General features: G+C 36.3%; 1 protein-coding gene across 18 annotated transcripts in view; it reads left to right on the forward strand.

Moving 5' to 3' along the window:
• OSBPL8 (oxysterol binding protein like 8) overlaps nucleotides 1-14,707 on the forward strand; it is a 211,050-nt gene that overhangs the window by 143,175 nt on the left and 53,168 nt on the right. The gene's annotated exons all lie outside the window — the stretch shown is intronic.

A 14,707-nucleotide genomic window follows, 5' to 3' on the forward strand; every position in this document is an offset into this window, starting at 1 on the left:
TAATGAATAAATGCAATTTTGGGGATTACCTTCCTGTGCTGGTAGCTATTCTCCAACTTGAACTTCACATGTAATATTGTTCCTGTGATTGCTAAAAGAGAGTCCTACAAGAGAGTGGATGACCATACAGCAAGAAGATGATGGCATTTGTTTTGATGATATTTGTTGGACTTATACTAATAGCGACCGTCTGTTGAGCACTTACTGAGTTTGGCCATCATGTCACAAGTTGTATGTGCAAAATTATATTTAACTCTTGAAACAACCCCACAAGATATAGCAACAGTTACTGTGTCTGCTTTACAAATGAAAAAACTGAGGATTAGGGGTGTTAAAAATTTGTTCACATTCACAAAACTAGTAAATGTCAGAGGCAGGTTTCAAACTCAGGATTGTCAAAGCCCATAGTCTTAACTACTCCACTATATTGGAATGAATTACAGTATCAACTGTTTTATTTTTGTGTTATACATGCCATGGTTCTAGAAATTTATGTTTTGTCAGTGCTTTAAAATAGTAAGGATTCTCATTATTCCTTTTTTCTGGCTGAGTCTCTTTCATGCTTATTATTTCATACTAATTTGTAGTGGGTCATTATCCCTTAGAAACTGTGTGGGTTTTTTTTGCAGTGTGGTTTTCTTCTATCATTTTAGGATTTTCTTTTTTCTTGAGGAACTGAGAGACTCTGGCTCTCCTCACTAAAGCCCACACACATCAAGATTTTTTTATTTTATTTGTTATACATTTAGATTATGATGGTGAATCAGATTATTACAAAAATTGTATATTTGCCAGACTCTTTCCCTTATTCAAAGACTAAGTACTAGTTTACTTCAAAATAATTTTAACTTAAGTATGATTACAGCCTCTTCAATAGGATGGTATTTGTTTTATGGTGACTTGTTTGAGCTTAATGTATTTTAGTTGGTTTTCAAGAAAGACATAAAAAAGGGGACATCTGTAATACTTTGAACAATAAAGATAAATTTAAAAAAAGAAAGACATAGGTTAATTAGGCTTGTTGTCACCCTTTCCCCCTCGAGACTAAATTATAGCTCATCCTACTGGGTCATGTTTGCGATTGTTATCAAAGCTTGATGAGTTAATATAATTTATCTTGTAGCTGCTCTTTCATTTTTTTGGTCATAAAAGGCTATTTGGCATGGTTTTATGTTTTTAAAATTATCTTTCAATTGTAGTATTTTCTGAGAGAATATAAAATGTTGCTTTGCCAAAACTTAAATGAATTCACTTCAAATTAAGTTTTAAGTATTTAAAATTTAAAAAAAACTTTGAAACTAAAAGTTTTACTTACTTAATCAGTTTCATTAAAATTAATTCAGAAAGTGCTTTGTTCATCTAGGTTTGAATTAAAATATCTATATTTAGTACTGTGTTTCTCTTATTTTTTTGTAACTTCTCTTAAACCTGAGAAGTCCCTTCCCCTTGAATGCTGTGGTAGCATTAAACATGATATGATAGGTCTATGTCTACAACTTAATAGAAAGCTTTCAAGGAGGGTTTCTTTGACAGTGTGCAAGTGTGAAGACTACCAGGTTCCCCAGGGTGACAGTTTTAGATGTTGCTGGTATAATCTCATGTGACTAACACTGAGTACCTTCATTAAAGTGGTTCACAGATGAAAGGAGACCTAGGAGTCATTTTCTTCCATGAATCGAAGCAGTTCCTCCTTCCTTGGTAAGACATTTCTAGGATCAGTTCTGGATATAAATGAGACCATGTGTGTATGGAACACATAACAAATGTGTTCTTGAATATGTCTGTTATATTTCACGAAAACTGTTTTACTTGAAAGAGAACTTGAATTTATCTCCCCCCACGCCACCCCTACTACCTTTAATTTTTCTGTCCTGAATGCTGTGCTTTGGTTTATAGCCATACATTGTTTTCTTTATATGTTAGATTTCTGAAGTTTTTTCTTAAGACACATGTTTGTTTTCTGTTTTGAAATTTCTTGAGTTTGGGTAGCTGCTTCATAGAGCTATGGAAGTACCTATGAAATAATAAAAGAGAATACATATTTGGCAAATTAAGAAAATTAGAATAAAATATTTTTCAAATTTCTCTTCTGAAATGTTGTAATATCTGTGTTCTTCAGCTTTTCCAATGCTTCTACAAGGGAAACTGAAATACTTTGAAAGCATTTGTTGAAAAGTAAGAAAGAATAATTTAGCTTTGTTTTAAGCATCTTTACAAAGATGAGAGGAGTCTATCTTATCCTTGCCAGGCCTTTTTTAACAAAGCAGTAAGATGAACATTAAGAACACTAAAGGATACTTTCCCCCAATATATGTCGTGTGTGTGTGTGTGTGTATTTTCTGTTTTACTTAAGACACATTAAAGGATTATCAGATCTTACATGCATTAGTTCCTCAGCTCTTTGCTATTGGGATTTCCCCTCATTTGTTTCCGAAGTCTGAGGGATTGATAACACCTTCTTAGCAAGAATAGTAAAAGAATTTCACCTATACAGTTGATTGCTACATTTTTTTTTCTTATTTGAGGTGTGTAGAGAGTCAAGTTTTCTGTATTTTTTATAAATATGTAGTAAGGTGATATCAATTTAATTTATCAAGTTACATTTGCATATTTTCTGAGAGAAAATAAACAGTACTCACACCTGGGAGTACTTTGGTTCCTTCCATTTCCTTCAGTTGTTGTAACTTTGAACGTATCTAAATTTTACTTAAGGATGAAACAGTGAAAGTTTAGCAAACTCATCACTTTCTAGGTGAAGGAAGGATGTTGGTGACAAATGGACAAATACCCCATGGTGGGGAGTACACGATTTTCCAAGGGTCTCCTTTATGGAGCTGATCCGTATTTAGGCTGCTTGATACATAGTTCCATACTAAAAAGCAAGAACAAACCAAAAATGATATTTTCAGCCCCTGCCTTCAAGAGTTTAATTTGTGATTAGAAAATTTAGGGACATAAGGAAACATGAAAACATGTAAGTGAACTTCCAGTTCCCATAACACGGCAATCTGGACATTCAAAAAAAAACCTTCCTAATAAGAACATAAAAATGCTAGATGCAGTGTTTTAAAATTTGATTTTTAAAGTGTTGCTGAACTATCAGGAAAGTAATGAAATTATCAGGAGGGGCGCGGAGAATAATTGAGAGAGTAGGAATCCAAATGAGCTCTTGAGCCAGCATTTGTCCTGACTAGCACTTGCTAATATCTGAAGGTCTAAAGCTTGGGTTTTAACAAGAGAAATGAGGAAAGGCTCATTCGTGATGGAAATTTGAATTGGAGATCTCTTCATATGAAATTAGGAGTCCCAAAGGGCAGCATTCTTAGTTTAAAAAATCATACAAACAACCCCACAAAAACTGGAAAACATTCCCACAGAGGAAGTTGGTGGTGTATTTGCCTGTCTTGATCTTGTCCCTAAGTAGAATGGAGAAGAGAGGGCTTCTTCCTTGAGAAGCACAAATGCATTCTGGCTTGAGGCCAGAATTCATAACTTTCTGTGGCAAAAACAAAAACAGCTCCCAGTTTTGTTTAAAATAACCTTGGGTGTTCAGAAGAGTTGACACAGATCCTCTTTAGAAAAAGAGTATTTTAAATACAGGCCCCAGAGCATTGCATATGAGCTCATAATTAAAAATCAATAAACAACAATAATGAGTTACCATATGCACCTATGAAAATGGCTAAAATTTAAAACACTGACAACACCAAATGCTGGCAAGGAAGTGGAAAAATCAGTAAACACATGGAGTAACGCCATTAGAGAGAATCTGCATAAACTACCTAACAGGCAGACCAAAGTCTGCACCAGTTGGAATGATGTTTCAAATTATAATTTAATGGGTTAAAGGCAATATTAAAAGGGATAGTGCTAAGAACTAAGAACCTCTCAGAATTGATGAAAGACAACAATTCTCTGATTAAGGAGCCTTACAATTCCCAAGCAGGAAATTTAAAAAATAATAGTTTAAAGAAAGAAGGCTGAAAAGTAATTAAGTAAGCATTTAATTTACAAAAATAATAGGATTAATCCAAAGTAGATGGAAGGAACTAATAAAGATAAGAGAATAGGCATAGTTGAAAGTATCAGGAAAGACAAAGTTGGTTCTTAGAAAAACCTCATAAGAAGTATCAAACCTTTGGCAAGATTAAGGGGGGGGGGAGAAGAAATAGGCATCATTAACAATAAAAAGGAGACACAACAAAAACAAACATGTTTAAAAGATAATATAAATAACTTAAAGCCAACAAATTTTAAGAATTTTAACATCTCTGAAATTGGATTGAATCTTTGATGGTGTTTTACAATCTCTGTTGCCCTTTGTTACACACTTTATAACATCTGTGAATCTGGGATATGTGTTAGGCACATTAAAATTGCCATCAGTCTCTTTCTCTCCCCTCATAGTTTATGACATTTCTGAAAGTCAGGAATATGGATAATAGTTGATGGCATCTTAGAATTCAAAGGGAAAAAGAAACAGTCCTTAAATGAGGCTTGTATATGAAAAGCAGACAGGGGCATTACAAGAGAGAAAAGTTACAAAACATTTTTTGCTCATGAACCTAGATGTGGCAATTCTAAATAAATTATTAACAAAGTGAATCAAACAAATATAAAAAAAAAATAAGTTACAACCACATTAGTGCTGTTCCAGGAATGCAGGGATGGGTTTGATATTAGAAAATTTATGATTGTCATTTATCACTGTAACAGATCAAAGAAGAAAATATGTGTTGTCATCCTACTAATAAAGAAAACATATTTGCAAATTTTAACATCTGTGCATGATTGGAAAAAAGCACCTCGTAGCAAATTAGGAATAGAAGGGAACTTTCTTAACCTTGTAAAGTTAGAATTGGGAACAAGGAAAAGGTATGTACTTTCTACACTTCGTTTCAACAATGTACTGGAAATTTAGCCAGTGAATAAGGTAAATTATGAAAATTATTAAGAAGTTACTGCATATATGTTAACTGCAGTCTGTGTACCAGTAACAAATGGTTAGAAAAATGAAATTCAAACAATACAGTTTAAAATAACGGGAAATAAGGTACATAGCAAGAAATCTAATAAGAGATGTGAAATATCTTTATATAGAAAAGTATAACATTATGTATTCTTTTTTTAAAATTATTTTTATTGATTTTAGAGAGAAAAGGAGAGATAGATAGAAACATCAGTTGGCTGCCTCCTGCCGGACCCCTGTTGGGGATCTAGCCCACAACCCAGGCATGTGCCCTGACCCAGAATTGAACCAGTGACCTCTTGGTACATGGGTCAGTGCTCAACCACTGAACCACACTGGCTGGGCAACATTATATATTCTTTTTTTTTTAATCCTCACCCGAGGATATTTTTTCCATTGCTTTTCAGAGAGTGGAAGGGAGAAAGAGAGAAACATCAGTGTGAGAGAAACACATTGATTGCCTCTTGCACATTCCCAACAGGCCAGGGATCAAACCCGCAACTGAAGTACATTCCCTTGACCAAAATCGAACCTGAGACGCTTCAGTCCTCAGAACCACGCTTTAACCACTGAGCAAAACTGGCTAGGGCAGCATTATGTATTCTTAATAAATAGAGAGACATACCATGTTCCTAGTTGATAAATTCAGTATTATTACCATGTCCCTTCTCAAATTGATTTCATCTGGTCAGTGTTTTTTGAATCCATTTCTCTGCAGGATTTTTTTCATGGTACTTGATAAGGTCATCTTTTTTAACTCTCTAGCAAAAGCAAAGGGCAAAAAAGAGTGAAAGCACTCCTGAAGAAGCAGAGCCAAGCAAGGGTTGGCGGTTACTTAGCCTTACTCTAATGTTTTGATAAATAGGGCAGGATGTATTGGTGCTGAAACAGAGATGAATGAAACACAACAGAGACTTAGAAACAGACTCAAGCATATATGGAAACTCAGTTTATGACATATTACTCAATAAATCGTTTGGGGAAAATTAGTTTATATGAGAAAAAAAATGAAACCAGATCTCTCCCACTATTTATAAAATCAGTTAGATTAAACGTGAAAGATAAAGCTTTTAAACTTTAGAAACTACAGAAAAGTGTTTTTATGTCCTTGGTGTAAGAAAGGGTTTAACAACACACACACACACACACACACACACACACACACACACACACACAGAAAAAAGACTGACATTCTTTCTTGGTGAACTTAAGAGCATCTGTTCATCAAAAGATATAAAAATAGTGAAGAAACAGATTGCTATGCATGTAACTGACAAAGAATTAATATTCAGGAAAAGTAAGGAACTCCTGTGGATCAACCAAAAAGACCAAAACTCACTAGAAAAAAAAATTTCCAAAACTCATGAATAACTATTTATACAAGAAGTAACACAAATGGTGATTAAGTGTGAAAAGATGCTTAACATCACTAGGAAACTGGCAAAGGTAAATTAATACTATAATGAATTGCCGTTTCACACCTACCAGATTGAAGTAATTTTAAAGCCTGACAATTACAAGTGTCAGTGAGGGTGTGAAACAACAGGAACTCTCCTTTACTACTGGTGGAAGCATAGAATAATTTTGGAAAACAGTTTTGGTGTTAAAAAGTTGAAGATGAGCACACCCTAATCCTAAGCTTTTTTACTCCTTATTATATCCTAGACATAGTGAAACTCTCACAAAATATGTACCAGCAGAATTGTTTGCAGGAGGAAAAAAATCTGGAAAAATTGAAATGTCCCATCAGGGGAATGAATATATATATATTACAATATATATAGTAGTATATCATACAATGAAATGAATGATTTAAAGCTACAGGCATCAATATGGACGTATATACAAAACAAAGTTCATGCAGTATTATGACATTTATGTAAAATGAATCAATACATTGTATAGTGTTAGATACATGATTAAAAAAAGGGATGATGCCCTGGCTGGTGTGGCTCAGTTACTTGAGTGTCGTCCCATGCACCAAGAGGTCACCGGTTCCATTCCAAGTCAGAGCACATGCCTGGATTGCGGGCTTGATCCCCAGTAGGGGCATGCAGGAGGTAGTCGATTGATGTTTCTCTCTCTCTCCCTTTACATGTGCTTTTATGGTGAGAACATATTTAATGTTGAAAATCTATGGTTATTTTCTGAGGAAATGCAGGATAATAAGATTGCATTGTATAATTTTTAAGACATAATCATCAACAAGATTTTACTAATTAACTGCTAAGAAACTACTTTGCCGTATTGGTGGATGGAAATTTACAGAGAGCTTTATTGTTGAGCTTTATTTTATTTTAAAGCAAAGGTTATGTCCTTTGGAAGGTTATTAATAGACTTGCTTAATAACACTGAGCTGCTTCAGTGTATGAACTGTAGTCTTATTTGAATTGCTTACACTGAAAGGGAACTTACTGCTGAATTTGTGTAGTGACACCTTTAGATATTTAGTTCATTTTATGGGGTAGTGGTTCTCTTCATATTTGGACATAGTACTTTATTAAATTCTTCTTGGTTGCTTTTGTTTTCAGTATTTTGATCTTTTTCCAACTTTTCTTCTTTAAGGATTTTAAAATCTCTTAAAGCCTTGTTTTATTAGCTTGGGATTCGAGATAAAGTATACAGTTCTTATAATACTTTCATCCTAATCTAAACCAAAGTATTTTATCATGACTGTTCATATGGAATTTTATAGAATTTAAATTGATTTTCCAACTACCAAATTAGATTATTTCAAAATATCAACTGTGTTTGCTATTCATCTGTTTTTTAAATAGACATGTTCTGGAATTTGTCTAGAGAACTCATTAGAGTTCTAATATTGCAGTGAGTTGCCTTTTCTAGTCTAATTTTTTGGCCCTATAGAAAGAGAAATTAAGGCTGGGCATTTTCTTTGGGCATACAGCAGGAAACATGTAGAAAACCCTTTTATTGTGGCCTTTAGTGGTTTTTGCCTCTGCTCAGATATCTGCCACTTTAATATTGAAAGAACCACCAGACCAGAGGTAATATATATAGTTGGTCTCTTTAGTGGCAAGCTGTTAATAAAATTTTGCAATTGGTTATGTTTAATGTTAGGGAATATCAAAAGAAATAATATTGTTTATGTCATGTTTTCCAATTTTGACTGTTACCCATGTGAGAAATACATTTTATTTCACTATCCAAAACATTGTATATATTACATGTATATAAAGCCTAAAACAAATGATTCATGAAACAACTTGCCTTTTAATATCAGAGTATGCACTCCATATTTCCTACCCTGGTCTATTATATTTCATTTTTTATAATGCTATTTGTGACTCACTAAACTGATTTATCAATAGGTGGTTACTTGAATTTTGCAAAGCATTTTAAAATTATGTTTATAGATTAAAATCTATTTCTAATAGAAATGTCTCACATGACTTTCAAAACTATTTTAATGATCTGGCAACATTCTTTTTTTTGTAATTTTTACTTGTTTTCATACATAGATAATGTAACCTAAAATGGGAGAAATGGTAGATTCAAATGTAAACCCAGATATTTTTTAAGAGTGTTCAGCCCTGCTTTAAACTTGACAGTAGTTGAATCTAGCCAGCATGACACAGTAAATGTGATTATGCTGTACGTCTTCAACAGAGGTAAATCAGGCTTTGGGCATAGTTTGATTCTTAGTTCAACATTAAAATTAATACAAAACCCATAGCGATCGTAAGTAATTCTCAAATTAAATTGACATCATGAGATACATAAAAATGCTTTAAAATAGGTCTTTGTTCTTTAGAATAACAAATCTAGATTTTGGTTTTAAATTAGCAGCTGCCTTTAAAAATTTGTTTTCTAAAAGTGTTTTGTTTTCATTATTGAAGAAGAGGGTATTTGTGTTTTGTGTTGTTTCCACTGGTTCTATTTGAAGAAATGCTTCTTTTTAGTTTACCAAGTGTTTTCATCAAGTGAGTTTACCAAGTATTTTTTTTTCTTTCTTTTTTTAAATTTATCTTTATTGTTGAAAGTATTACAGGTGTCCCATTTCCCCCCTGCCATTGACCCCTTCCACCTCACTCCCACCTTCACCCCATTACTGTTTGTGTCCAGGGGTTATGCATATATGCATATAACTTGTTTGGTTAATCTCTTCACTCTGATATACGACCATCTGTTGCATACTTCAGTGTCTCTGGGTCTACTTTGTTTGTCAGATTATTTTGTTTGTTAGCTTCTTCTTCAGGAAGACCCTTCAACATTTCATGTAATACTGGTTTGGTGGTGATGAACTCCTTTAGCTTTTTCTTATCTGTGAAGCTCTTTATCTAACCTTCAGTTCTAAATGATAGCTTTGCTGAGTAGAGTAATCTTAGTTGTAGGTTCTTGTTTTTCATCACTTTGAATATTTGTTGCCACTCCCTTCTGCCTGCAATGTTTCTGTTGAGAAACCAGCTGACAGTCGTATGAGTGCTCCCTTGTAGTTAACTAACTGCTTTTCTCTTGGTGCTTTTAAGGTTCTCTCTTTGTCTTTAACCTTTGGCATTTTAATTGTATGTGTCTTGGTGTGGGCTTCTTTGGGTTCTTCTTGTTTGGGACTCTCTCTGCTTCCTGGATTTGTAAGTCTATTTCTTTCCCCAGGTAGGGGAAGTTTTCTGTAATTTTTTCAAATAGGTTTTCAATTTCTTGCTCTCTTTTTACTCTTTCTGGTATCCCCCATAATGCAAATGTTGGGCCTCTTGAAGTTGTCCCAGAGGCTCCTGATGCTATCTTCATATTTCTGGATTCTTTTTTCTTTTTGTTCTTCTGATTGGGTGTTTTTGCTTTCTCATATTCCAAATTGCTGATTTGATTCTCAATGTCCTCTACTGTTGATGCCCGGTAAATTATTCTTCATTTTAGTTCATGCTGCCTTCATTTCTGATTGTTACTTTATTATGTCATTGATGATCTCACTAGTTTCCTTAATGGTCTTACTAAGATCCTTGAGCATCCTTATAACCATTATTTTGAACTCTTTATCTAGTAGCTTGCTTGGCTCCATTTCATTTTTTTTTCTGGAGATTTCTTCTGTTGTTTTCTTTGTGACATGTTTTTTTGCCTCCGCATTTTGGCTTCTTCCTGGTGTTTGTTTCTATGTATTAGGTAGAGCTGCTATGTCTCCTAGAATTGGTAGAGTGGCTTTGTGTAGTAGGTGTCCTGTAGGGCCCAGTGGCTCAGCTTCCCCAGTCACCAGAGCTGGGCCTTCTAGGTGCTCCCCTGTGTGGGCTGTCCTGTTGTATTTAAGCCTTGGTTGCTGTTGGCATCACTGGGAGGAATTGACCCCCAGGCCAGTCGGCTGTGAGGACCAGCTGCAGCTACAGCCAAAGAGCTGCTGTGCTGGAGACACCCCTATGGAGCAGGATTTACTTCAGTGGAGCTTTGGTGTTCACCAAATCCATCCCTTAAGTGTGTCACTCATGGATGTGGTAGGGTTGTAATCCAGCGTGGTTGAGTCTGACCACCAGGTGCACTGTCTCTGGGGCCTCCCAGAGGTGCAAAGTCAGCCTGTGCCAATGCCTTGCCCAGAGCCACCCAGCATGAGCTACACAGCAATCTGTAGATGGCTGCTACTTGTGCTGGGCTTGGAGGTGTCCAGGAGAGGCCAAGCCATGAACCAATGCAGGCTGCTGCTAGTGCCAGGCTTGGGGCCACTTATCGAGATATATGGGGCATGCTGCTGCTTGTTTGAGAGATTTTAGGAAAGTCCCAATTATGAGACTAGAGAGGCCATTTGCATAGAAAAACCACTGGAAATGGCTTGGATGAGCTTGCAGGTAAGGAGGGGCAGGGTCTCCAGAATCACCAGGTGGGGCCAAAGGTGTGAGTCAGGTTGCCAGAGATTAAAATATGGCACCTGACTGCCAGCACTGTGGGCGGGGGGGGGGGGGGGGGGGGAGGGCGGGGAGGGCTCATCAAGGGAGCAATGGTCTCTGCCAGCTCTTCTGTCTGGGAGAAAGCTGCCTGTCCAGCTCTCACCCTGATTCCAGGCAAGTTAGTTCCTCCCCGAATGTCCCAGGTTTCCTTTCAAGCTCCTCCCCAGTGCTGGAGCTCAGAGGGAGTGCTTCTGAGTAAGTCTGTGCGGCGGCCCTTTAAAAGGAGCTGCCTGGGGCTCCCGCAGCCTCTGTGTCCCTCGGCCACAATCCTCGCTGTTTTTCACAGCCCGAAGCTGTGGGGACTTCTCTGTGGCCTGATGTGCGGCTGGGACCTCTTGCTCCTCGGGGAAACCTGTACTGTCGAGATGTCCCTCCCAGGTTTAAACCGTGGCACCTGTGTGTGGGACTAAGGCCTGTCTCAACGATTCAGCCTGGATTCCCACGTCTCTGCCCCTTCCACCGGTCTGGATGTGCTTCTTCAGTTCCCTAGTTGTAGGACTTCTGTTCAGCTAGATTTCAGGAGGTTCTGAATGATGGCTGTTCGATATTTTAGTTGTAATTTTGAAATGGTTGTGGGATGCAGCGGGTACTGCTGTTACTTAAGTCGCCATCTTGTTGTCCCCAAGTATTTTTAAATCTTTAATATAAAGAATGTTAATGGAAACCTTTTGAAGTTTGTGTGAATATGGGTACCATATTTATTTCACAACCATTCAGATGAGGTAGGAAAGATGGACTTCTAAGGAAGATATACAGATGACAAATAGCATATGAAAAGAAATGCAGAATTAAAGCTCCAATGATATACCACTATAAACCTACTAGAATGGCCAAAAGTTAGAACACTGACATCATTGTGGAGCAGCAGGGGCTCTAATTCATTGCTGATGGGAATGCACAATGGTACAGCCACTTTTGGAGACAGTTTGGTGGTTTCTTACAAAACTATAAACAAATATTCTTAACAAGTGATCCAGCTATCACACTCCTTGATGTTTAACCAAAGGAGTTGAAAACTTATGTCTACACAAGGTTATGTAGAGTATTTTGTAATTGCCAAAACTTGGAAGCAAACAAGATATCCTTTTTTAGCTGAATGAATAAAGAAACTGTGATACATCCAGACAATGGAATATTATTCAGGGGTAAAATGAATTGAGATGTCAAGCTATGAAAAGCCGTGGAGGAACCTTAAATGAATATTACTAAGTGAAGGAAGCCATCGTGAAAAGGCTTAATACTGCATGATTCCACCTGCATGACATCATGGTAAAGGCAAAACTATGCACACAGTAAAAAGATGAGTGGTTTCTAGGAGTTTCAGGGGAGGGAGGAATGAATAGGGGGAGCATAGAAGATTTTTAGGGCAGTGAAAATACTCTGCATGATACTGTAATGGTGGATGCATGTCATTATACATTCATCTAAACCCATAGAATGTACAATGCCAAAAGTGAACCCTAGGGTTAGCTGTAGACTCTTGGTAATTATATGTCATTGTAGGTTCATCATTTGTAACAAATGTACCACTCCGGTGGGTGGAAATGATAATGAAGGAGACATGCATGTGTGGAGGCAGAGGGTGTATGGGGAATCTCTTTATCTTTCACTTTTGCTCTGAACCTAAAACTGCTCTTAAAAATATAGTCTTAGTCTTGGCTAGTGTGGTTCAGTTGGTTGGGCTTCATCCTGTGCACCAAAGGGTTATGGTTCGATTCCAGGTCATGGCACATGCCCAGGTTGCGGGCTTGATCCCCAGAAGGGAGCCTGCAGGAAGCACCCGGTTGATGTTTCACTCTCACATTGATGTTTCTCCCTCTCTCTCCCTTCCTCTCTTTCTCTCAAAATCAATTTAAAAAAAACACACCTATGAGCTCTGTGGGGACAGTGAGCATGTCTGTTGTTGTACAGCATTATATTCCTAGGGAATAGCACAGTACCCAACACCTAGGAGGTGCTCAATAAATATTTTTAGTAAATGAATAAATAAACAGTCCTAAAAACAAAACAAAACACTTCAATGTATTGGAAGTATCCTCAGCTTATCCAAACATCAGGGCATGGGGAAAGGAGAAATTTCATTAGCACATTTGTAAGACAAGCCAAGGTCAGAAAAGAATTTGGGCAAAACTCACCCAAACAATTTGTCCTTGGGTTAAAAAGAGCTGGTGCAGCCCTGGCCTAGTGTGGCTCAGTTGGTTGGAGCATCATCCCATACACTGAAAGGTTGTGGATTTGATTCCCAGTAAGGGCACATTACCTAGGTTGTGGGTTCGATCCCTGATTGGGGCACATACTGGAGGCAACCGATCTTTGTTTCTCTCTCTCTCTCTCTCTCTCTCTCTCTCTCTCTCTCTCTCTCTCTCTCATCAATAAGCATATCCTTGGGTGAGAATTTTTAAAATTAATAATAAGAAATTAAAGGAGGTGGTAGGTGACTTCTTGGTGATGATAGCTCTTTTATGTGGGCGCCCCGTTTCCTGTATCCTATGCATTCTTAATTTGCTATCACTTTTTGGTAGAGCATATATTCTAGTACAGCCTTTCTCAAATGGGGTCCTGTGAGGGAAGTAAGGCCTATAGGAAATAATTTAAGTGAATATTTTCTCAATTCACCCAAGAATATGATGTGTGGTTTGAGCCATTAAAGATATGTGGGAGAAAAAAGTTAATCCATTTTGAAGAGTGGATATTTACTGCATTAGGCCTAATTCTATTGTAACTCCTCCACCCCAGGTAAGAAGAGCTACTTTAGTAAATTCTTTAAAAACATGCATGGAAAGTAAATTTTTGAGATCTTGCATGGTCAAAGATATCTTTATTTTACTATAATATGTAATTGGTAGTTTGGCTGGGTATGGAATCCTAATTTAGAAGTCATTTTACTTCCAGTTTTGAAGGCATTGCTTATATTTTTGTCCTAATTTCACTATTATTGTTGATGTCAGTAACTTAATCTGATTCCTGATCTAGAGGAACTTGGTGCTCTGAATTAAAGGCAAAATGATTCTTTGGTATAAATACAGTTAGTTTTTACTGCTGTTGCTTTATTTGGCTTTCTGCTAGACAGTGACTACTTGTTTATCTTATACTTTCCAGTGTCAAATTTATATTGATGATGTCTCCCCTCTTGAATACATACTTGTGGGTTACATACCCATACTTATTTATGATTTAAAAAAATTACTTCTTTTCTGTAATTTTACTTGAGAGTTTTAGGATGGAACACATTAGGTCATTGTCTTCATCCTGCTATTTTAACCTGGAACATTTCTAAATTTTACATATTATCCAATTTGATCCTTATAACAATCTCATAATATAGGTAATATTATTAGCATTTTACAGATGAGGAAACATAGACCTAGAGAAGTTAATTGCTCAAATATATCCAGCTAGTATAGAACTAGGATTTGAACCCAGGGTGTTTAATTTCAAATCCTGATTAACCGTTACAGTATAATGCCTTTTGTGGTATTATGTCCTTTACGCCTTGAGAGATAAGCACCATTGCATGAATTAATTATAATTATTTCTCTGTTGTCTATAATTAATGATAATTTATATTTCATGAAATGGAGATAAGAAAAAAAACCAAACCTGTTGTAGTTGTGGGTATTAACTATAAACTTATTTTTATTACTAATTGATTTTGAAATGCCTTTGCCTAAGGAAGAATATGTTTTATACAGGAAGTTGAGTTTGTTTTTAAATATCCTTTCTAGTAAAGAGAAAGTCTTAGGTTATATGGAATGTTGTTGTATATGAGTGGAGTACCAGCCTTGAAGTGTATGCATAATAAAGAAGGAAACAGATCTTATTATAAGGTACTTTATTATAAGGTATCTTATTT

The sequence above is a fragment of the Miniopterus schreibersii genome, assembly GCF_964146895.1.
Source record: "Miniopterus schreibersii genome assembly, chromosome: 2".
Lineage (NCBI taxonomy): Eukaryota > Metazoa > Chordata > Mammalia > Chiroptera > Miniopteridae > Miniopterus > Miniopterus schreibersii.